Raw genomic sequence first — 26510 nt, forward strand, 5'->3', positions numbered from 1 at the left:
TCTTAGAAGACAGAAGTAGGCTGGAACTGAAACTTCACATCTGAAATACTTCTATTATATCTATTTCGTTGGGCTGTACCTTGCCTGAAGGTAACTTAGACCCACTGCATCTTTAGTAGATATCCAGAGTTAGTTACAGCTATCTTGTGGAAACACAGGTTTGATTCATACGCTGGTAATATTTCTCTTCCATCTTCTCCATCTCTTGCTTGGTTGAAAACTTCTGTTGTTGGTCTGCATGTGTCAGTTGATAGAAAATCTCTTTGGCACATCCACATGAAGCTTGTGGATGATGTTTACTGCTCCTCAGGCTGTGTCGTGGTTTCACCCCAGCCAGCAACTAAGCACCACACAGCCACTCACTCACTCCCCCCACCCAGTGGGATGGGGGAGAAAATCAGGAGAAGTAGTAAAACTCGTGGGTTGAGATAAGAACGGTTTAATAGAACAGAAAAGAAGAAACTAATAATTATAATGATAACACTAATAAAATGACAACAGTAGTGATAAAAGGATTGGAATGTACAAATGATGCGCAGTGCAATTGCTCACCACCCGCCGACCGACACCCAGCTAGTCCCTGAGCGGCAATCCCCGCCCCCCTTCCCAGTTCCTATACTAGATGGGACGTTATTCCACACGGTATGGAATACCCCGTTGGCCAGTTTGGGTCAGGTGCCCTGCTTGTGTCCTGTGCCAACTTCTTGTGCCCCTCCAGCTTTCTCGCTGGCTGGGCATGAGAAGCTGAAAAATCCTTGACTCTAGTCTAAACACTACTTAGCAACAACTGAAAACATCAGCATTATCAACATTCTTCGCATACTGAACTCAAAACATAGCACTGTACCAGCTACTAGGAAGACAATTAACTCTATCCCAGCTGAAACCAGGACAGGCTGTAACAGTAATTATGCATCAAATGGCAGAGTAAAGCCTCTAGGGATTGGAATTTCCTCTAAAATATGAAGCCTGTGACAATGTTGTCCACCTTCGAACCATGTACTAATTATATATGTATACATAAACTTCTCCCTAATTTTATTTATATGTCAAAAAGATAATTTGTATTAAATCTTGTTCTGATGTAAGCATTGGTTCTTAAATGCTATTTTTGGATGTCAGTGGTTTGATTCTCACCACACAAGGAAGTGCTTTTATCCCAAAGTACAGATGGGAAAGCTGTGGCAGAGAACTCCTGTGTGGCTGCCAATAGAGAGGACTTGGAGAATAAGAAGCAGGGGAAGGCCGTGTGGGTGTACGGCTGTGCTGGAGTCCCGTCTACCTGAGCAGAGCTAATGGATTTGAGTTGAGATGCGGGGGAATCGCTGTTTCTCATACTGCTTACAGCAGAGGAAACCAGGGGCCCTCCCTCCCTGCTCTTCAGTGCCACTTGGTAAATACAGCTTGAGGACCTGGATAGTGCAGAGCCAGGATGATTTAAATTCATTATTTAAATAGATACGGTGACTATGTTATTGAATCTCAATGAATTGTTCATGTGTGAACCTCCGTTTGAAATGTTACCCCTAATCAAACACCAGGAGAAAAGCAGCCTTCACATTTTCATTGAGCTCCAATGTTTCATTTTATCTCATAATGAGAGTTTCCCTGTTTTATTTCCTTTGTATTGAGCCTAAGATCAAAGCAATAACTTTGTTAAAAAGCAATCAATTCTAATCAATTTAATAAGAAGCAAAGGAATTGCTTTGACTAAATGAAAAGCTTTTAGCCAAGTCTCTGTGGCTACCAGACTGTGCTTGCTGGCACCGCTCCGTGCTGCATGTCTCGGGTTCCCTTGGTCCTGGCCCCGCTCAGTCCCCGGGCAGTACAGGGCCTGCCTCACAGCGCTGCGGGTGCCCACGTGCTTTTCCCACTCTGGGAGTGTGAGCAGCTTTAGTCTATTCAGCTCATATGAGAAAGGCCTGAATAATTACACCTTGGAGACTTTCCTGGAGCTGAGGGTAAACAGCAGGCAAGAGGAATTTTATTCACTTTTAATCTAAGCAGAATTTACCCAGCTCTTGGTATCCAGTGTGGAACATCTCAGTTTATTACTTTTTTCATTTACCACTGCCCAGTCCAAAACCAAGCAGTAAGTTGGTGCATGTGCTCAGGTCATTCACTTCCTGGGGCTTTCACATACCTGGGCTACATTTCTGGATTTTCTCCTATTCTTTAAAACATAAAGCTCCACTTATCTCCAAGCTTCTGGTATTAACTATGTTCCAGGCACAAAACTTTACCTTTTTGCAGACCAGTTAGGACAAGATATTGCTCCTCCAGAGGTGGCTGGTGTGAGCAAGGCAGACCACAGTTCAACAACTTAATTTACTGTTCAAATTGCACAGCTGATCTGGAATGCCAGGCAAGGAGGCAATGACTGGCACTTGCATTAGCATTAGCTTCAAGATGGGAAGCAGCCTTTGCTGACTGGTTCTGCCTATTCTCTCCCAAAGGCTATTTCTGATATGCACAAACCTGCAAAGAGGAGCAGGGTAGAAAAAGAGGGAAGAGCAAAAGAAATACACAAGTCAAGGGCTGAAGCTTCAGAAGACCGTCATCTGCTGTAGTCACAGTTCAGATTAGCCAGTCATGCAGGACACTCTGGCAGCACTGCAAAGAGATGCACTCTGCCATAGCCAATACAAATATTGCACCAAGGTATATATCCTGGTTATATAGGTAAAAATGTATGTGAAAATGATGAGTGTTTTTATTGCACAGAATGCCCTACAGAAAAGCACCCTCAAAACTCTTTCAGGTCTCAAATCTGACTAATTACTGACCTCAGCAGTGAGTCAAAAGACAAGAAGAAAACTTTTATTTTGGCCTCTTTTAAATTAGAACAGTATTTATCAGGCCTCAGATATCTTTGGTACAAAGGCACTATTTTAATAGATTCAAAATGATAAAATCTGACAAAAACCTGGTAGAAAATGTCCTTATTATGTATTCTCACATGGTCTTGGAAGGACATTTGAGAATGATTATAATTATCTATGGAGCTTGTACTCAAACTTAAAGGCAATAAATGATTTTGGTTCTTGAGCAGTGAGCAGCCAGCATTGCATCCTCAAAGGAGGCCAGAGAAGTATTTTAAATGCTGTAAGTGGGAGTTTTAAATCCACTCAGGACTTTGTTAGTGTTTGCATATTTTGTAAGACATTCAGGTACTACTAAAGTGATGAGCAGCAAGATAAAACCACAAAGCAGAGTGGTAGTAATAGCTACCACTGTAATAGCTGTAGTTGGGTCAAGGACAGACTAAGTCCATTTGTCAGAAGTAAATTGTTCAGAGTTTACACTCACCTGCATTTATTTGATCTAATAGACTTCTGTGGTGAGCTGCCAGTAAGGTTATGTCTCAGAAAGTGAATGTTAATGCAGAGCCTGTGGATTGCTTTGCCAGTGAGGCAGAAGTCCCATCTGCTTCCTGTTACCAGTAGGGATTTCAGAAAACTAATCATGACCTGTATATGTTTCCATGGCACAAACAGATCTCAGACACACACAAGAAGCAAGTGCCTTGTAAATTGAGATTTTTGGTTCATTACATAGAGATCATCTTTCAAAAAAGTATAAAAATAACCCACAGAATTCAATCCCATTGAAGGTATAGATTGTAAAGATCCTATTTCTACCTCTTGCTCTGAAAACTATGGACTTCAAAACAATTCTTATTTAAGACCTATCCCTTACCCCCAATTCACCTTGGGGGTAACCGTGCTTTAAGAGTTACCTAATTACATATTTAACTGTGAGGCTGGAACTCTTCCGTCTCTTGGGTGATGAACCTGCCTGAAATACATACTGACCCAAGATATGGTCTCTTAAGTAAATGAAAGACATCTTAGAAATTTTCTCATTGGATATTTGCCATTGAGACTACCATAGCTCACAGACAAGATATTGTCATATCTTGTCATGATATTGTCATGACCTCACTCATAGGTCTTGTGGAGAACATAGCAATGGCACGCCCAACAGAACTGAATGCAAGAAAAGGAAATGTCTTTAATAAAGAGCCTGATCCAGCTATACCTAATGAAAGAAGGTGTCTTACCAATGCTTTTGAAAGAAAATTGAATTGAGCTTGGATAAGATTTGAGAAGTTGCTGATGGATTTTGGTACTGCTGTTATAGCTTTTAATCCCATAGGTAGGCTGCTCTGACAAGAAGGTGATCGGGAGCAGTCAGCATGGCTTCACCAAGGGGAAGTCATGCTTGAGCAATGTGATAACCTTCTATGATGAAATGACTGTCTTGGTAGATGATTGTCAAGAGCAATGGATATTGTCTACCTTGACTTCAGTTGCTGACACTGTCTCCCAGAAGATCCACATAGAAAAGCTGATGAAGTATGGGCTGAATAAGTAGACAGTGAGGTGGATTGAAAATTGGCTGAATGGCCAGGCCCAGAGTGTGGTGATCAGTGGAACAAAGTTGGAGATGAGTAACTAGTGGTTTACCTGGGGGGTCAGTCTTGGGTCCAATCCTGTTTAACATCTTCATTAATGATCTGGCTGATGGGGCAGAGTAAACCCTCAGCAAAACTGGAAAGAATGGCTGATATACCAGAGGGTCATGCTGTCATCCAGAGGGACCTTGACAGGCTGGAGAAATGGGCTGACAGGAACCTCATCAAGTTCAACAAATGCAAAGTTCTGCACCTGGGGAGGAAAACCCCAGGCACCAGTACATGCTGGGGGCCACCCAGCTGAAAAGCAGCTTGGCAGAAAAGGACCTGGGGCTCCTGGTGGACAACAAGTTGAACAGGATCCAGCCATGTGCCCTTGCAGCAAAGAAGGGCTAATGGTATCATGGACTGCATTAGGCAAAGCATTGCCAGCAGGTCCAGGGAAGTGATCCTTCCCCTCTCTTCAGCACTGGTGAGGCCACACCTGGAGTACTGCTTCCAGTTCTGGGCTCCCCAGTACAAGAGAGACATGGACACAATGGTGAGAGTCCAGCAATGGGCCACTAAGTTAATTAAGGGATTGGAGCATATCTCTTACGAGGAAAGGCTGAGAGAGCTGGGACTGTTCAGTGTGGAGGAGACTCAGGGACAGGAGTGTCTTATCAATGCATATAAACACCTAAAGAGGATGGAGCGAGGCTCTTTTCAGTGGTGCCCAGTGACACGACCAGAGGCAGTGGGCACAAATTGAAACACAGAAGGTTCCCTCTAAACATCAGAAACACTTTTTTGCTGTGAGGGTGACCGAGCACTGGCATGGGTTGCCCAGAGAGGTTGTGGAGACTTCGATGCTGGAGATATTCAAAAGCCATCTAGACATGGTCCTGGGCAACCGGCTCTAGCTGGCCCTGCTTGATCGGGGGGTTGGACCAGAGGTCCAGAGGTCCTTCCAGCCTCAACCATTCTGTGATTCTGCGAGTCTGTGACCTTTCCCTGTAATGGACTGTGAAGGTAGCGGATGAATTTGTCATTTGATTCAAATTTAATATTGAGCATCTTTGCTCTAGCTAAATTAATATACGAGAACAATTTCTTGGTGTAATTCTTTTCCCAGATCAAATAATTTGAACCGGAGTGTATTAAAGGAATTGTTTACCTGAGTCTGGGGACTGAAGGAAGCACCCAGAGGAAGAATAATGCCTAAAAATAGATGTAGCAGATGAACATGAGCATTTCTAGGTGCCAGATTACATGTTATATAATCATGCTCATCCTTTGCCACCCACGACTTCCTCTGGACACACACCTTGGCTTGGGCAACACATGAACAGCACTGGGGATCTTGCATCCTTCTTCAAAAGTAAAAGGTGTGAAGCAATTCAGCAAAAGGTGAATCTCAGACAGCTGATGGCTGGGCACGCCCAGGTACAACAGGGTACTGCGGGGCAGTCTTGCAGAGGGCAGTCTGTACACAGAAACCAAGTAGTTCGTCACACTATCAAAGGTCTCATGATAAGGCACTTGGATTGTACTTTTCAAAGTACACTCTGCATAATTGTATTTTTCACTGCAAAGCTGTATAGAGCTTTAGTACAAGAGTGTAATCAATCACTACTGTGTTTTCTGATGTCTGCTAATGATCAGCTGTGACATGCTATTTAATATGAAAACAGGAAGTGTCCGCATCATTTCTACTATAGATTGACACTGAATAACATGGCAGATATATTAACCTGTTCATTTGACTTCAGTTTGTCTAAATGCTTCAATCTAGGCTGTGAATTCTTTTACTTAGAGAGCATTCATCCCTTTTAAAATAGAGCACCCTACTTGCCTTCCCTTTTGAATACCTCTGCTAGAAAACAATTGCAAACACTAAAGCAAACCCAGCAAACATTGAGGCAATAATCAGGTGAATACTATTATTTTAAATTTACTTTCAGGTACTTTTCCTAACAATATCAGGGATATATTTCTTGTATTTGATAATGCACATCTTGCTGATAAGCCAGGTACTAATTGACATACCCTGCATTTAAGATTTCCTAGTGACAATCAAAGAACAAAGGTCTTGGGAATGATTAACAATAAAAGCTAAAGATAACAGTTGACTTCAGATCAATCTCACCTTTACCAGAATGCATTTGGCTACAAAGACATGAAGTAACCCCTGTAATCCTTTAAGTGAGGTTACTCCAATCATAAAGAGGCCATAAAAATAGCACTTGAAATTTAAGAGGTTTACGGTGGTCAGCGCCCTAGACCAGTTGTTCTGAAGAAACATCAAAGGAAAATATTCATTACACACACAGCCTGCTGAAGCTCGGGAAGCCATTTAACACTGATAGCACATTTGAAGCTGGGGACAATGCACTTCTCTTTCCTATCTTCTACACAACCAGTTAACTCCCAGTTCTGTCTCTCCCTCTGCCCCCTCATCTTCACTAAATACAAGAGATCTCTTACACAACATTTAGGTGACTTACTTTCTTTGGAGTGTGCTGTTACACTCCACTGTAAATATAAACATCTCTTTGCTTTTTCACCTTAATGTGCTGTTTTAACTATGCCGAATCCTAAAGCATATTCTATTTTGGGAGCATCCTAGCTTTTGGCATGCTTATATACCAAGTCCTCAGCAACCTGAAAGTAGAGTGATGGTTAGTGTCCAAGGCTGCAAATCAGCTTAGCTTGGTTCCTGATAGATATGACAGAAACACGTGTCTGCAACCAGTAATTTTGTCTTGCCAGGACGTTTTTAGGGGCAAAAAGGAAGATTTTAACACATCCAATTGAAAATCTCTCTCAGACACATTATCTTAACATACTTTTCTGGGGCTGTTAGAGTAGAAAGAGCAGGAAGAACAATTTAAACCTTACTGAAATTGAGCAAATTGGATTGTGGCGGCTAAGTTCAAGTGAAAGCTTCTTGTATATGATGAGCTTACAACTATTTGGCTGGCAGAAAGCCATGTGATCTTCCTCTTATAATTAGAAGGAGACTTCTAGATGGTGATAATTCCTACTGCTCCACTGGCTGCACGCGTGCAGGTGCAGAATCACAGAGGTACTGAAATGAATAGTGAGGGATGAACAGCAAGAAGGGAAGGCAGGATGCGGCTGCTCTGTTGTCAGTGCTGCCACTTGCTCTCCTTGTGACAATTCTGTTACTGTAATTTCCACTCTTATTTATCACCTTAATGCCAAAGACTCAGGAATGATGTACTCGGTTCCCAGTGTGGTAGGTACTCTGCAAACACAGAACAAAAAAGCAATTTCTGCCTCTAACCCCTAGCTTGCCATCTAAGAATAAAATACGATCCAGCAGGATGAAGACAGCTAAATGGGAATATGTGGCATCCAGTGGAGATGTTATGCTTAGTGTCAGAGGCAGGAAGCTCAAGCTACCAGCAGCCTAGCTAGCTGGAGCATTTTGGTGACATCATGGCAAAAGAGAACTTAAGAAATATTTGAGGGTTGTTGTGGTTTAACCCCAGCTGGCATCTAAGCACCACAGAGCCACTTGCTCACTCCTCCCCTGGTGGGATGGGGGACAGAATCAGAAGAGTAAAAGTGAGAAAACTCGTGGGTTGAAATACAGTTTAATAGGTAAAGCAAAAGCCGCACACACAAGCAAAGCAAAACAAGGAATTCATTCACCACTTCCCATCAGCAGGCAGGTGTTCAGCCATCTCCAGGAAAGCAGGGCTCCAGCACGCGTAACGCTTACTTGGGGAGACAAATGCCATCACTCTGAATATCCCCCCCTTTCCTCCTTCTCCCCCCAGCTTTATATGCTAAGCATGATGTCCTATGGTCTGGAATACCCCTGTGGTCAGCTGGGGTCAGCTGTCCCAGCTGTGTCCCCTCCTAACTTCTTGTGCACCCCCAGTCTACTCACTGGTGGAGTGGGGTGAGAAGCAGAAAATGCCTTGACTCTGTGTAAGTACTGCTCAGCAATAACAAAAACATCCCTGTATTACCAACACTGTTTCCAGCACAAATCCAAAACATAGTCCCATACTAGCTACTATGAAGAAAATTAACTATATCCCAGCCAAAACCAGCACAAGGGTGCACATAAGCATGTCTGTGGAACTTCATAAAGTGCCTATCTTGTGTGAGGGACAAGATAAAGAGAGATGATGCATGTTAGGGCTCCAAATAAGTGGGTCTTGACACACAGTCTGATTAGAAGCATGTTCTGATCCCTCTGAGAATGACTACAAGACAAGAGCTAGGATGGGGTGGAGGGTCGAAGAGCTGAGAGTGAAAAGATGAGAAAGACATTCATGCAACGCAGGAGGACAATGAGAAAGTGAAGGATCCAGGCAGCAGCACAGGAAAATTATTTTCTAGAAGGATTTTGAATGAGACATGTAGATAGCAGGGATACTGGTAAAAACAACCTGTCAGGCTGAGATGTTGCCTGGACATGGGGACAGAAGATGAGACACAGAGTGGCAGGGGTGAGAGGATGGTGGTGTTATCCCAACTGAGCTAGAGAAGAGGGAGGAGACATGTTGGGACAGACTGTAGCCCTGTTGCATTTGTGTTAGAGATCACATATGTATAAGGAGGTACCAGAGAGACAGACAGATTTGCATGCAAGTGAAAGGCAGGCCCAGATGGAACAAAGCAATAGATCTGTCAAATACCTATACACAGACAGCAAGTGGATCAGCTTGGCTAGTAACTGGTGAGATTACCAGGGAACAAGTGTTGACCGAGAGTAGACGATCAAGGATGCAGCTCTGGGAAGGGTGCTCAGGTGACTGCTGCTGCAGAGGATGCAAAGGATGAGCAATTAGGGAGGGAGGGGAGAATCAGAAGTCACTGAAGCAAAGCTATGAAGGCAAGTGTGGTCAGCAGGAGCTGGCAGGTTGCAGTGGAGGGGGCTGGTTCAGAGCAACACCTTGAGCTGTGCTTTGAACCAGGTTGTTAGACATCCCAGTGAGTAGAGTGCTGCCATATTTTTTGCTCCAGCATGCTCTTTCCTGGCACACCAAGTTCTGCTGGGTGTTTTTTTAGCAGGAACGGGCATCTGGTGAGGCCTTTTTTCATGCAGAGATGAGATGCTGTCCTAAGGGCATGACCTTGGCCAGCCACAGTAGACAGCAGATATTTTGTGGGAGCTGTCACAGCAAAGCCCTTGCACTTTCCTGCCATGGCCAGCACCTGTTATCCCTTTCTTTTCTTTTCCAGCAGACTGCTGGAATGAGCCAGTGGAAGAAGAGAGGGATCAGAGGCAGCATTTGCCCAAACCAGAGCTGCTTCCTGGCAAGTTTGCCCACAGAAAAGCAGCTGTGCTGAGTAGGACCAAGGTGGGAGAGGGCTGAGTGGGCAGAAGTGTATGCAGAGAAGTGCTGCTGAAGAGCTACGGAAGGAGGGCAGCGTTTCTATGGGCAGGAGACCAGAAGGAGAGGTTGGGGACTTTTGGCTTTAGTCCAAGTTCAGTTCATGGTGTGAGTTTGAGTGAACGTCCTACCCTTTTCTACCCTCCCTGTCATTCAGCTACCTGTATAAGGTAAGGGTAGTGTTAATTGGATGGTATGAGGTTTAACTGATACATGTGCAGTGGTTAGAAACCTCTGCATGATCCTGTTCTCAAAATGCAAAACATTATTTACCCCATTCTTGCAAATATGTTCTTCCCGCTTTTCATAAGTTATTTTGGTAACTAGAGATTTTTCTACTTCCAGACACCTGTTGTTGTTTCATTGCAGGTAGAAAAAAAAAGAAAGGTAGCTCCATGAATTTCAAGGAACTCTGCTAGTCTAAAGGAGCAGTCTGAAGACCATGAGGTTGTGGAGGATGAAGATCTCTTCAGTTTCCTTTCTGAAAGACACCTTAATCTAGCCAAACTTCTCACATGCATTAAACCAACAGACTTTCCGTGGTTTCCCAGGTTACAGTTCATTAGTGCCTGTATCACAGAGAACCAGGAAGCACACTAAAATAAGGACACTGCAGATTTCATTGTTGCGTGGTGCTAACAGAGAACTCGCTTCTCTTACAGACAATTAGACATGCCGTGGTACTTCAAGTATTTTTAACTTGTGATCTGATGAGAATTTTAGAAATAGGAGAGCTGGCATAAAGGATCACATGTAAATCCACAGTTCAGAGCATAAGGTGGTGCTCTTCCAAGCTTACAGCATCTAACAGCCACTGTGACATAAATGACACCTGCAGGTGGGGAGGACTAGTTTGCTGAACTGTCTGCTGGACTCCTTTTTCTAGAACCTGCATGCCGGCAGGTTTTCTGACTACAGGAAGGATGGCTTGGGGCCTGGGGTACTGCTGGAAAACTGGCACTGTGCGCTAAGACACCTACCCAAATGTGTGGTCACAGAAAATAAACACCCTTAGCACGCTCCCCACCCCACTCCAAGGAAATATCTCCTTGAGCTACATGACAAACAATGTGCCATTTAAAGGTCATGGGGAGATTGGGGAGATTTTCCACATTTTTGTGCATTCAGAGGACCCAATCTTGAAAGGTGCTTCCTGTGGGAAGACCACAGCCTCTGCACAGGGCTCCCACAGCCTCAGTGGCCACCCTGTAGATGCAGTGATCCAGGCACACAGAACATCTTCGAAGGACTGGGGCCACCAGTAATCAGTCTAGGAGCTGGGACTGCTCATCCGCTAGAATCCGTGCTTGTCATACTGACTAGTGCTGCTTCCTTGGTCCCTGCATTCTGCTCCCCGGGTGTATCTCACCAGCTGTCTTGTTCTAGATCCTAGGGACATGCAGCTTTGACGGTCAGTGTTTAATAGTGCCCAACACTATGGGCACAGTATTGCCATAGAGTAACAGCAGTAGCAGAAACAGGCAGGAGGGGACAGTGCACCTTTTGTGCTTGATGCTGTTTCAAAAAAACTGCGTAGGAATGTATACTAAATAGCCGGAGTCTGACTTCAAAGACATTGATAACTAAGCTTCTGTCCTGGTTTAACCACAACACCTTCATAGTGATTAAAAGCTACTGAAGGAAAAGATGAGCCTGGAAAATGAAAACAGGCTTCCTCAATTCCTTTTCCAACCGTCCTGCAAAGGAAGAAAAGGGATCTTGGTAGAAACTCTCTAAGAGTATGTTTCTTCCCCAGTTACTTTCCTGAGTTTGCTGATGGATGGCACAGCTCACTGCAGAGGTTATTGGTACATTCAGACACCAGTTTCGTAAGCCTATTATTACTAGAATCTGTGGGCTAATTAATGCTTGCATGAGAAGTTAATGAAGGACAAAGATTCTTTACTGCTGATGGTCTCAGTGAAACAACTGTCTGGAACATACAAAAAAGCTATTGTCAGTAGCAAATTACCATTACAGAGAACCACATGAATATAAATCTCTCAGAAAAGGTGACATGCTCTTTATTTTGTGGCTCTTATTCTAATAGTGGCCTTATGGTCCATGTGCAGCATCTCCCTGAGGCACCCATTTGGCTTCTTGGTGGGCGTCTGTACAGTTCAATGTCTCATTATTCTGCAGTTCTGGCAGAGTCCTGTTTACCTGAGACTTGTTCTGTCTAAAAACTCATCGTCTCTTCTCAGCCCAATTTAACTGTGTGATGACTCATATGATCCCTGAGCCAAACACCTGGATGTAATGCCAGCATTTTAAGCAACATTAATGTCATTGTGTGCCACTGAGCAAACAAGTGTAATGCGCCCTTCACCTGTGCAAGGTACTTGTGTACAGTGTTGCTAACTTGAGCTTTCATTTGGGTGGTAGTTTTATCTCTCTAATGGATAAGGGCCAGCAAATCCTTGGACATGGACTTGGAGGTGCTTTAACTCCCACCTGGTACATCAGGCTGGATGGGGGTGTGCATTAGAGCACAAATCCTGCTTGAATTCAGGCAAACTGAGAGTAACAAGATAGAGAAATGTAGGTCTGGTTAACAGTGTTAACACCAGCTTCTGATGGGACTGTGTTTGCTACTCAGTTTCAAAGAAATGTGACATACAAGCTAGATGTCACCAAAAGCTACTACATTTTCAGCTCCTTTTGTCCTCTCTTGCACATTTAAGAAAATGTAATATAAAACAGAATTGCTTTTCCTTCCAAGAAAAAATCATAATTTCTGCTGAGTTCTACTTGGCTGGTTGATGAAATTACTTTCCACGTGGGTCATGGTTATCTGGCTGGCTGGCTATAAGTTGTTTTTTCCTCATCCCAGCAGGCTGTGATTCTTCTGAGATTGCTACACATCCCATGAAAGTCCCTAAACTCTGAGTTTTACCATTAGATTTAAGTTAGCTTAAAGATATGTAAAGCTGCCAGGGGAAAGGGAGCCCCTTGCTCATTTGGTTCTTGTACATTTTTTATCCCTGCCGGTACTTGAAATGACTTGCAAAGACAAACTAGTGCATGGTTTTACTCAAGTTGTCTGCGTTGCTCACGGTAAAACCCTGAAAATGCATACCAGCTAGGGAAAATGCCTTGGATGTGGCCAGTCAAGTTCTTTCACATAAAACTAAGCCTACAATAGAGGAAACTGGCTCATCCCACAAAAACTATCTGGTATTTGAGGCTATAGGTGACCCTATGAGCATCCTCCTCATTCTGTTTTGGGAGGGCAGTTCATGTGTAGACCTGCATTCTGGATCAAACCTTTACACTGTCACTTCTCTTGATCATTCTTCATTGATCTTGCTAAGACAGGAGTCCATACCTTGTTTGCAGAGAGGTGGTTTTCATGCAATTACTTCACAGTCCTTATAGTTAAAGGAAAAAGTGCTTTTACTGAAGAGGAAGGGAAGGGCTGCAATGCTTCTGTTAGCATCTTCAGCCAGGTAAGGGCACACAATGTGCCCACATGATCCCATCTGTATGGAGCATTCTTATATACATATCCACCACACACGGACTGCATCCAAGCCTGGTTGAAGTTTTAGTAAAAGCTTAATTTGAAAATATCTTTAATGTAATAGAGAGTAAAACTGGCTTGATCTCTGTGTAGACTTGAGAAGAAAGAAGGAAAACAATGAGAACATTGTTTTTTCTGTCCTGTAATGGATCTGATTGAGCTTGAGGGGCACAATACTGGTGACTCCTCTGCTGCAAACTTTCTTGACTTCATAATGGTCCCTGTGCATCTCTATCACTATGGAGCAGTCCTTTTTGGCATAAATACCACTACTAAATATTTAGTCATCTTGGTACAGGCAGGGTGAGTGATTTGTCAAAGGTCATGCAGGAAGTATAGTCCTGAGCAGGGCACTGACCTGTGGTTTTCAACAGGTACTATTCCATATAGGAGAAGCTGTTGAATGATTATACCTCACAGTTCAGGGAATTCTACTTTCAGGAAGTGCTAGATGAGTGGACACAGTAATTGGAGAAAGGACTAGCCCATTGTATGGCCTGGGATCTTTCTTAATACTGAATAGCACAAAGGAAAAGAAGAAAAAAAAAAAATCAAAGAAACCTGATTACACCGTAGATTTTCTACCCCTGCAGGGCTGGACTTAAGGGAGGATCAGTTTAGTAGCACTAGTGTGTAGATATAATGCAAGTCAGAGTAAGCTTAGCCACACCATCAGCTGCAATTGGTAAAAACTGCTACATGTGTTAGCAGGAGCATCGAACCAAGACAAACTGTGTAAAATCCTAGGGATGCTTTAAAAACCATTTCATCTTTCAAAAGATGTCATAAATAAAAGGTTTCTTTGTGAGAAAAGATCTGGAGAAACAATACACCAGCATATCACAAAATAGTCAGCTCCTGGATTGTCACTTCTAAAAAGGTGAATGTGTCAGAAATGATAGGGACAAGAGAAATGTGCTTGACTAAGACTGTTCAGGGAGCTCACGTTAACTTTACTAAGAGCCATAGACATGTACACGTGAATACATTCATCTGCAAATGCACAGCATAAGCAGTGAAGAAACTGAGGTAATTATTTTGCTCATGAAAATCAAGGAAAATAAATACATCAATATTTGTGCAAATGCAAAAGGCAGAGAAACAAACTGAATATAAAGGAAAACCTGAAGGTATAATGGAGAGTGGAAAATGCTAGTGGAAAAAGTTCTGCATATTGGGTCATGTGTAATAATTTTTGCAGAGTTTACCAATAAGTAAAATGAAAAATAATGAAGCACCATACCAAGACAAAAAGCAGCAACTCCAAATGTGAGATTTTATATGTATATGATATGATGGAAGGTAAGTAATTTTCAAACATCTGACTGGCCTTAACTGCAGAGGTCAGGCAGTGATACACAAGCAAAAGTAGCGCAACATCAAAAGAGAGTGAATAGTTTCTTTAAGATCAAGAGGAGAAACTGGAATTGTCACCCAGCAAAAATAAGTCATGTAATGGAGAGAACAGAGATAGGTTTTGGACCACAGACGATAGGTAGCTTTCACATCAAAGTCAGGTAAAAGCTATCTATTAGGAATGCTCAGAAAACTCAACATGAACTCAGCAGAGAGCTGTAGACATCAGGTTCTGTATTGCCAACAGGGTAAAACCACCCCTGACACGATAGAGAGTATCCTGCAATACTGTATTTCCATGTTAGGACTTAGACTCACAAATCTAAGGACAGGGAGCAATTCAAAGCACTTCAGTGTTGCCACGAGGAACCCAAAATATTTTTGGTGAATGCTATTGGAACTGCAACTCTGCTCTACATTAGAAAGGGAATGACAGGGGGACAGACAGACAACTGTTGTCTTATCTAGAGCAGCCTTCTAATATGAAAAGACAGCAACAGAAAATAAACTATGCCAACAGTACAGACACCACTTTCTTGTGAAATGTCAATGAACCAGTGAGATGAACACAGTATCTGTACAAACCCAACTGACTCTTCATACCCAGGCTATTGTTTCAAGTATACCTCTAAATCACTCAAACATTGGTACTTGGAAAATGAACTATCAATTTCCCAGGTACATTGGTACCTGGAAAATGAGAAAAGTTCTTTACTGAAGCAAGATCAGCAAAGATAGCAGAGATCTAATGAGCTCGGGTATGGATATCTGGCAAAATATTAAGGTGGTTTTAATTGCAAAAGGTTAAACAGCAAAAATACTCCACATTTCCAAAGCAATGATGTTGACTCAAGAATGGGCAAAGATGAACAGGCAGATAAAATTGCTAGGATTTTTAAAAAGTGCTGCAAAAAGCAAGGAAATGAACAATAAGCTGTTCCCAGATAGCAGAACATTTTGAATAGTTCTCAGTAAAAGTAACCCAGCGCAATGGCTGATACTGTGGCTGGGTCTACAGTACCAGCACTACTCCAGCTTGCAAATATGGAAGAGAGACATTTGCCAATCAGTAAACTAAAGCATTCTGAGAACAGTGGGGTCATGTAAGGATCTAACTGTTTTGGGGAAAAAGGACAGACTTACATTTCATGGGGACATGAATATGTGTAGTCACAAACACGAGGCAAAAACATGATGATGGAAGATGGTGAAATATTCATCGTGTTGAGATTTGAGCATCAGCTCTTAGAAAAGACACAGGCCAAACAACAGCTATTGGAGGGAGCACTCAAACCAGAACTGCAGAGGCAGGACCAAGTGGCAGGGATTTCCTGCAGTTCCTGGAGACATGCACTTTTGCCACAAGTAACTTATTTGGAAAACTACATGGTAATAAAACATGAAAGAGCTACTGTTCTAAACTGAGAGGAAAATATTCTCTGTTGCTAAGGGGAGTCAGGGCTTAGTTAACTCATCACTTTTTTCATAGCAGATACACGTATTTATGGATACAGAATATGCCTCGTGATACACATTCATGGAATGATCGCTATATATGAATTTATTAACTCCTTTTCTTTCACAGCCATGATCTTCATGTTTAGTTTTGCTATTTACATTCTAGTAATTGCCATTCTTGACTACAGTGCATGGAGGTGTTCCTTTGCTAGCTTTCAGCACTGGATACCCTTAGCAACCCACCATATGGTTTGGTGCCAGATCATCTGGGTATTTACCTGGCTTCTCATGCATTTGATATTTAGCCATTGGGCTGTTCTTACTGAAGTCCCTTCTTTAACTCACTCTTCAGAGACAGACAAGAAATCTTCTTCTGCATTTTGCATTTTGCAAATATGCCCGTTTTAGGTAACAATTTAGCTTTTTCTGGGATAATGAAGTATCATCTGGTGTAGTGAAAAGTCCAAAGCACTGGTACTGTGATAACTCTCCAAATATTTTTGGCTACTAATCTTAGATTTTCACTCCCAGGCAAAAAGTACACATATCACAAATATAACTACAATGTAATGGCAACACTTGTCTTCTGCCTTCTTGATACTGAGGAGTTTGAGGCTTAAAATAGTGATGTGCTTACCGCATGGATAGTATTAGATAGACAGATGGTACACTGTTCTCACTTTGTAATGATACAACCCATATTTCCATGGACCTACGTAGACAGACATGTATTACCTACTGCCTGGTAGTCAGCATGTGAATACAAAAGGTTAACTTGCTAGGTGTGCCCTGGTAATTAGAGAATTGTCAAGTGCTTTCTGCACTGCTGAGCATATTGGTGCGTGCTGATGATTTTCTAGAGGTTTTTAAATACATCTTTCTGTTCTTTTAATAATTCCTGCTGGAATGGAGAAATGTAACAGAAACTGATGTGCATGCAAAAGAGACTTCCTTCTCCCTTACTGTTTATATACATGCAACTTGGAAAGTCATGTTCCCCTCATGCATTGTAGTTACTGACTTAATTAGTGGCATATCCTATAAACGAGGTCCAGTTTTCAGGGGAATTGTTAAATTTCCTTTGAGGCTCCTTCTAACACACAGACTTGTGTTGTAAGTGTCCTAGTTTGTTCTTTGTTACTCTTTTTTTGCATTAAAAAATTCGATCCATTTTGTAAGTCATTCTCAATAGCAGCTGCAGTGATATCGCTGTTTGGTTTAAGCACCTTTTTTCATTTAACTTTGCCAGGATTATACGACTTTCTATCCCAACTGTGTAAGCTCTGTAGCAGTTGTTTTGGTCCCTTTATTTGTAGCTAAGCTTATCTCAATGTGATTTCTATGTCTTTATTTCTGAAATGTTACCTTTACTAAACTTTTGCTTTCTTAGTTAAAATATGAAACAAGCATCGCAGAGGTGCATAGGGAAATCTATTGCATAAACAAGCAGTATCTTTTTCTGCAGATATGGAAAAACTCTTTGTTTAGGGAATTCCTCAGATATACGAAGGGCATGAAACTCTGCAGTTTCTCTCTACACACATTCTATTGGTTTTGCTGGGGTTTCTCCAAATAAAAAATCAAATTTTAATACTGGGTTATTACCCAGAAATATGTTGCAGGGCTCTACAGAAAAAATTTCCTTAATTCCCACTTCTCTGAAATAGTCCTGTAACACAAGCTTCAAAAATGCTCAAACAGAGCACTGGGAAGACTTGGTGAGGCATATTTTCTTTGATTTTTTATGTTGCCCTGGGCACAAGTTTGTCTAATCAGATGGTGGTTTCAGAAGCCTGGATCCATCACAGTTAATGACAACTGAGGTTTGCCGAGACTTTCCTTTCATCTCTCTCAGCTTGTCTGCAGAAAGCAGTTTCCAAATTGATTCAAAGCAGCTATTCTTCCCGGAATGACTATAAGGAATAGTTGGATAATGATGATTGGGCAGAATTAATTTATTAGTCTTATTCTTTTCTGCATTGTCATCTCTTTTCCATAGCTTGCTATGGTGTAAGGAAAAGATCTGATTCTTATTAAGCAAAAAAAAAAATCCCATTGATTTCTCTAGGTGCTGATTCAGGTTCTGTGCACGATTTTAGTCATAACCTTGTCAGGGTTTTGATCACAACAATTGGTGCATTAAGCAATACAAATAGTGTTTGAATGCTGAGAGTTGGAACAGTTGCTGAACTGACAAATGAATCCTCAGTTTTTATATTCTTCAAAGATTTTGTAATATAGGGCTGGGAGCCATTCAAAGTTTCAATGTTTTGCTGGCTAATGAGAGCTTTTTATGGCTATATGGTTGTGTGTATGTGATGGTATGGACCAACGAAAAATATCAGCCTTGTTAGCAACTCTGAGTCCCATCTGCATTCTGCAGCATGTAGCTCTTGTTCTCTATGTGTCTATCGTAGTAAAGTATTTTAATTCCTACTGTGAAGTCACTCTTGGAGAAGGAGAGAAACTGATACTGATGCAGAGACTAATGCATCTGCCTTGAGGCTATTCTTTGTTTTCTTTGTTTTTTTAGCACAGCTGGCCTAGCCCAGCAAAGGGAAATAAGGTGTTAAAAAAGGTAAATGGTTTCTTCATACGTTTGTTTTCATAAACACAGAGGTCTCCTTCTTATGTGCATTACTGAATAATGCCTTTTCCTGTGACTAGTTTAAAGATACCTGCTAATGCCTCTAATCTCTGGCAAGCAAACCTATGGGAAAGAGTGAAAGAGTGATTTATGTGGTGCTTCTTGAAACTGAAGGGCACTCACTGGGTTCATCTGGGGTTGCTTCCACCAGCCTCTATGTAATTAGTCCTCATTAATATCTGTGTGAGACCAAAATCAGCCCCCCCCCCCCCTTGTTTTAGTAAAGGGCATTTCAGATACTCTTAATTTGGGAGAAATGTAGGAAGTGATTAAGTTTCTTAGTGGAATACTATAGCAGGAACTATGGGAGACATTGCGCGAACATAGATGTGCATGGCTGGTCAAAAATGAATGTTTGCCTGGGGACTGATTGTGAATATAGAGTTTTCTGTGTGAGCAGCAGGAAGGAGTAAAATCATGTGGAGGGGATGAGAAAAATGAAGAAACAGCTTGCCAGAGGGCATGAAGAGTGACACCGAGAAAGACTTTGGAGGTGGGAGGCTAGCCAGACAGGCGAGTCTCAGCTGCAGAAGGAAGTGGCCACCTGTGGCTTGGGGTTCTGATGTGGACAGAATTTCAGTTTTGTAAGTAAATCTATAAAACCTCAAATGTGGATGAATGGCTGCAGACAGAGAGTATGGAAGAAAAAAGACAATGTACAACAGGAACAGATACTCTTTTTTAATGAAAATGCTGCATTTTGTAAAATATTCTCAGTAGCTTTTCCAGTAGATAAATAAGCTACAGCATTTGAAGAATCGGAAGTTAGCAGTAGATTTGGGTCCAAAATGAACTTCTGAAGTACTTGTGAATATGTGCATTTGGCTCATTACTGGTCAAAACACATTAGGCTAAATTCTCAAAGTTCAGTGACATCAGCAGAGCAGACAGTGCCAAGGCTTGGTAAGATCAGGGTTCTAGAGACAAATGCATTTGAATGTAGTATGTGTACTGAAATGGAAAATTACAGAATTAAAATGTGTAATTGCAAAGGTAATAAGATGAGAAAGGAGACTTCCAAGAATAGAAATATATATTAATTTTTTATTTTTTTATTTTTTTTTTTTTAATTTTCCAACTTTCTCTCCCTTACTGGCATTGACAAACACATCCTTGAACAACCCATGGTTTTCCCTCTTGCTCACAGGGCAGGGTCACAAAGACCCAAAATACATTCCTCTGCACTCCAACCCCCATCCATCCTCTCCAAACCACAAAGGCATGTGCTCAGTGATGATTTCTCAGTGCCTATTTCTCTTTTTCAGTTATGGTGAAAATGGTGTGACTAATCATGACAACATAAAATACAAGAATTCCTTGGTTGCTAGTACAAATGCTTTAGTGAAAAATACATTTCACCACTGACTGGAACAAAAATACTAACCCAGTCTGTGATACATCAACCCCTGTTACTACAGTACTGTGTGAGGGTCAGGGATGATACGCTCAACAGAAGTGCATATTCTGCTATCTTTGGCAGTCTGTCAAACTAATACTTCAGCTCCCTTCTGAGAAGGCATGTAATGGGAAGGAAGATCTCCAGCAGATCACGCAGGAAATCAGCCTTTCCAAATTTCTCTGAGAAGATGCCGTCCCGGAGAAGATGGTTGGAGCTTCGTAGAAACAAGCAGTGGACAACTTGGGTTTCCTAACATCCAGTGTTTTCTCTGACTCTGCTTTTGGCTCCCTCTACTTCCCCATCTTCTTCACCCTCCACTTGGACTTTCCTCTATTCTGCTTCATTACATGCATAGAAAGCTCCACTCTAAGGCATGTGCAAATTCAGACGAAACATGAATGCTGCTTTGACAGCATGGGACACGTGCTGGATCTCTGTGGGACAGGACGGAGCGTGCTAGGCAGGAGGTTACTGCCAGACTCTGCTCCCAAGCTCTCACCGAATCACAAGGCTGCAAAGTTCCCTCAGGTGGGTTTCCACAGTCTTCAGGAATAGCATGGAATGGAATTACCACTTTTCTAGTTCCTAGTTTTGGATTTCCTTCTGCCCTGCACTGTTCTTTTGCATACTCCCCTGTGAAAGGGTACATATCTTCTGGCATACAGATTTTAAAAATAAAGGGTATGAAATAAACATATGTCTTCAGCAGCTCTTTAGCCCTACAATGCATCATCATATCAATCGTAAAACCCCAAGGCATAATTATACGCCTGGAGGAAACTCTCAAAAAGAAAATACTTTTGCCCACATGGATTTTTAATGTAAATCACATCACTTACCATTTCATAAGCAAATAGACACAGCCCTTTAAAAGTCGTCAGCACAAAGGAAAAAATGTATGAAGCCAGGTTAGGAGAAGCACCCTGTTAACTGTTTGTATAGACTAAGAAATTAGCAAGATTCATGGAGAGGCTGGGTGTTTATAAGTGTAACGGGTGCCCTGAGTCATTAGCTAGTGAAACTGAAAAAAACAACCCACAAAACCAAAAATAATACTGAAGGATCAAACTCCTCCAAGTTTCACAATTTAAACTAATCTCCAGTTACCTGGCATTAAAAACAAGACTTCTTGTTAAGACTCAATTTCTTCAACCTTCTTTTGCAACCTCCATTACTAATTGGTGCTCAAGATACATGCTGGACTAGCTGGATTTTGTATTTGTTTCCACCTGCAAAGCCTCTCCCTATCTTTAATAAATTACATTCTTCTGTCCTTTGCATGGATGGCTGATCATTAATACTGATTCTTACTAAGCCTCTACACACACACACACACACACACATATTTACAATGTGCAAATTACTTTCATTTTACATGGTGGAGTTATAGAGTGATCTATTGAGGCATGACTGTGTGCATGTTGTAAATAATTCAACAGTGAAAGAACCTGCGTGAGCCTTCAGAATAAATATTGCACATCACCTAAGATCAGATCGACATTTGATTTCACTTCCTTAAAATTCTTCAGGTAGCAAAACAGGTATGACTGAGAAGTTTAAAAGTACAATTGAGCTAGAGCTAAAACGTTTTATCTCCTTCCCCTCTAAGCCCACTTCTCAGTAAAGTCCGAGACTGTAAAATGTTTTACTTGCTAAATAGCACTAGATTTTTGAAAGTGTAATGATGCCTTAGTACCATTGAGTTCACCAGAGAAATCATGAGCATTCATACTAGCCAGGTATTTTACCAAGGCAAAGAAAAGATTTTCAGTGTTTTGGATTCTGTGGTAATGATTTTCTTGTTACTGCTTTTTTAACAGCCTATAAGTAAGAAAAATAGCAGCTAGGATACTTACCTGTTGTAAGCTAGCATTTGAAAATCACCAGCGAGCACGCCAATGCTCAGTGTCGGTTGGTCACAAGTAACTCAGTGTAATCCCCTCCAGGAAGCTCTGAGCCAGGGGCACCGTGTCAGTGACAGCAAAGCCCAGTCTGGGTTTCATGTAACTCTACTCACATTAATGGGTTCATCTGCCTGTTGAAACACGGGAAAAAGGTATCAGACCCTGGGCATGATTATTATTCTGTGAGTGACTTTAAGTGGTTTTTTTTCTGGATGACTGGCTTGCTCAGAGACTTGAGGATGAGCTGAAACATTTTTCTCCTCTTAGGACTTGGTCCAGGGTCTGTCGGAGTCAGTGAGCAGCAACTCAGAAACACTGAGAAAAGAAGGCTAAAGAGATTTTTTCAGAGGAGGTGAAACGGGGGGGCTTCGTTCAGGAAGGGTACTTGATGTAAACATTCAAGAAAGAGTAGCAGTGTATGTGCTTGTTAGCTTCCTAACCCGCACAAACCGTGCAGCAGTGCAAATCCCGAAGGCTGGGGGTTGCTGCATTCCCACCTCAAGCAAGGGGGCATGACAGGACGTCTGCCATGGCAGCTAAGGCAGCCGTAGCACATGGTGGGGTAGGCTGTGCCAGGCACGGAGCAGAAGGAAAGCAGGAGGCAGCCTCGCTCTGGAAGCTTCTGATCTGTTCTGGGGGGACAAAAACAACAAAAACAAAGCTGTGCCCTTTGACTCAGTTTTCATGGCAAAGTCACAGCTAAGCCTCTGGAGATTTTGTGGTTTTGCTTTGCATATAATTAAGAATTCATTAATTAGGATTAATTTAAAAACTGAAAATCAAATTTTAAGGCTAGTTAAATCTTCCAGAATACTTGCCTTTTTTGTTTTTAATTTATTTGTTAGAGTTTGGAAGGCTAAGATAGGAAATACGGTTCAGTTACACAATAGCGTGTAACTTTCACCTCAATGATCTGATTTATTTCCAGCTTATCAACCATCTTGATAATTTGGGCAGGAAAAGTATGATAGATTTCCAACAGTGAGAAAAACAAATTGCATAAACCACAGCCCATCTCTTCTTTTTCTGTGCACAGTCAATGCCAACAGCATAACTAATTCTGTGAGACTCCATCAGTCACAAAGCTAAATGCAACTTGGTACTTTTTTTAAATGATTGTGAAATGGACAGCAGATCAGTTTTCTCCAGATAAACATTTATTTAGCTGTACTGTTATGCTAGTCCAAAGAGATTTGAGATAGATATATATATATGTGTAGCGAATTGTATAAACTATCTTCTGTCAAAAGCTGTAGAGTGGTTATATTTTACGAGGACCGTAACAACCTGTCTGATGCCCTGATGCTCTGCCAGCCTGTTATGAATTGGCCTGCCTGGTCACTTCCACATGGTCCCAAGCCAGCTGGATATGGGTAGGATCTGCTCCTCGGGGTTTGCTGGTAGCAAGGTCGCACCAGTGTCCCAAGTCTCAGCAGATGAGTCCCCTCACGCTCCCTCATAGTTTACCTAGGCTGTAGACTATGTAGCTATCTCATTTCCCATCTGACCCTCTGCCCAACCCTCCAGGAAGAAGGCACCCTCAACAGTGCATGGTTAAATCAGTGTTTCAGGCTCATAGGATCTGGCCTGCCCTCTCTCTCCTCAAGGCACTCCTAATGTGCAGTGGCAGCTGGTTACCTGCACAGAGCAGACTGCCAAGTCTCTGAACAAGAAGCTCCACCAGTAATGCTTCCACCTCCTTGTGGATGCAAGTGAAGAAGAAAACCATTGTTCCACGGAGAAAGACTCCTGAGAAACTGAAAGTCAGTAAAAAACTCAGTTGGTCCCAAGGGCGACCCTTTGAGCAGGTGCTGGGCACCCTTCCTGAGGATGGCAGCTGTGGAGTGGGTAGTATAGGCCACCCTGGGCACCAACAGCCAGGTGCTCAGTGTACAGGTCAAACCAGAGCTGTCGGTTTGCTAGAGATGTATCCCACTCTGCCAGCCTACAATGACAGAATTTTTCTAGTGGTCACTGACGGCAAGAAAGATTCTTCTTTTAATCATCACGACAATTTCCAGCCCTAGGGAGAGGTTTTAGACATCTCCCAGGACCCTTCCTTTGCCCACAAGTGAAAGTATGATGGTTTTAAGCATGATCTAAAGGCTTATGAAGAGCAACTAAAGCTCAAGTTTCTAATGTTCTGTTTCTGAATCTGTTCTGAACATAACATTTTGTGTGGCATATTTAAATGTATTGTGTGTTTTTGTGGTCAATTTGCCAATGCCTGAAGTGAATATGATCTTCATTACAGTGGTTTTTTTTGAGCTTTCCTTGCCTAGGACATAGTTGAAACATTGGATTTTCCTTTGTTACCTTCAATACAGACAACATATAGTTCAGTAAAGCTAAGGCTATGTAAAGTCACAGGAAATCATTTTATGATGTGAGCACAGGCAATAGCCGAGAGTTGTTCCTTCCCATGCTTGAGAGAGGTAATTATGGTATTTCAGGATATATAGTGACAGATTGACAAAGGTATGCTTTTATATTTATCCACAAGGATAATTTAATACCCACTTCTGAGCAGAATGCCTCTGTGTATTCATTTGCGTAACTGGAAGAGGTTTGCCATATCTAGCTGCATTTTTACTTCCACTAATGCTAATCTTCTTTTTCCTGTAGTCTGATTAAACTTTGTAAATATCTTCAATCACAGCTCTCCAACACTCACAGCCCACTGCTGTCAGTAGGGATTGATTCATTTGAGGAAGCTGCTGTTGCTGATCCTTAACAGTACCATTTCAGTTGCCTGACCTTGCTGATAACAAACTCCGGTGGTCATCTCCAAAGAGTGGTATTATGTCTTGTGTCAAAAAGGACTTTAGGTACTGGGTCTGCACAGGCAAATTTTATTTTCTTGTCACAGGCAAAAAGGTGGCCTCTTGTCACCTACAAGAAAGCAGTAAGTACAAACAGATGCTCAGCAGCAGCCCAATTAATTATAAATTTTTTAATTTCAAGTTACCCCAAAGCACGTCTCTGGATTTACTGTTGGACGACTTTCTTTCATGTTTAGCTGCCTCCTCACTCCACTGTTTCCATGGTAACACCTCTGAAACATTGCTTCTTTCTGAGGAGGTGAAATGTAAAGTGGCTGGAATATTTGAGTGTTTAAATATTTAAATGAAAACAACAAAAAGATGGTGGGGTGAGTCAGACATGACAGGTAGGTGACACCCATAATGGCTGCTATTAAATTGGACCATGAGGCAGTGCTACCTTTGCTGTTCTCCTACTACAAGCTGAAAAGGGGAGCCAGCTCAGAGGAGCTGTGCTGAACCTGGGCTATCCTGGTGCTGAGACGCAGCTGAGCACGCTTATGACCGAGGCTAGCTGAAATAGCCTGCTGCTAACCTCTGCAAGGAGTTGGGAATAGCAAAGAAGTTAATTTGCAGGAGTGCTGTATTTATTATTTGCCAGTGATAAACATTTCTTGTTAAAATCGGCAATAACTACTAACTGTCTTAGTATTTTACTGTGAAGTCTCTTAGGAAGTTAACATGGCAATACTGTAAAAAGTGCTCCTGCCAATGCTTGAAAATACGCTGTGTGCTTTGACCATGACTTTTCATTAATGGTAATGAACATCACTTATCTGGGTTTGGAGGAGGCTGTACTGTAGGTGTGGCAGTTTTTGTAAACTTAAAGGGAGCTTTTATGGAGGATGTTCTTCTTAAAGTACTGCAGCTACAGCAATGTCTCTCCTGCTACACTGGCCCTTTTCAAATTCACACTACAAGACTTGGTCTTCAAAGCGGATGTAGTGGTGCTCATTTCCCATTTTAGCTTGTTTCACTGACCCTTCTGATCCACTTTGATTAAGGTTCCCTTTTTCTGCTCCCACAGATGGCTGTGCCTAGCCCATTTGCTTAGAACCATCTCCCTGTTCTTGTGTACCAAAGCTCTCCCTTCCTTCCCTTAAATGCCTCCTTAGACAAACACCTTTCCCCTTGCTGTTCTGAACCTGGACTCTGAACCAGCCTTCTCTGTTCTCCCCTCTCTTGTCTGATCACAATGGGGAGCAAATTAACCCTCCTCTCTTATCTCTTCCACAGGAGACAACATGAAACACCAATGAAATAAATGACCTGAATTCCTCATACAAAACACTCCATTGAGCACTGTTCTCACTCACTTCATTTCTCTGATTGCCATTCCCTCTAGACTATCATTTTACATGATTTTATACACTGAATTTATCTTCTCAGGGCAAGGTTGTTTTCTTCCTACTGTCTATAAAGGAACATGATTTCTATGAGCTTTACAGAAATAAATGGGAAGAATATTCTTCCCCTTCTTTGATTGACAGCTACAATTCCTCTTAGCTTTAACATGATAGGTTTTCAATAGAATAAATTTTCGTTTTTGAAAATCTGTGGTCAGATGAGGGGGAAAATTCCCAGAACTCTCCAAGCTCTGCTCACTAACAGTATTAAAAAAAGATGC

Source organism: Haliaeetus leucocephalus, unplaced genomic scaffold (assembly GCF_000737465.1).
Source record: "Haliaeetus leucocephalus isolate CR32 unplaced genomic scaffold, Haliaeetus_leucocephalus-4.0 Scaffold932, whole genome shotgun sequence".
Classification (NCBI taxonomy): Eukaryota; Metazoa; Chordata; class Aves; order Accipitriformes; family Accipitridae; genus Haliaeetus; species Haliaeetus leucocephalus.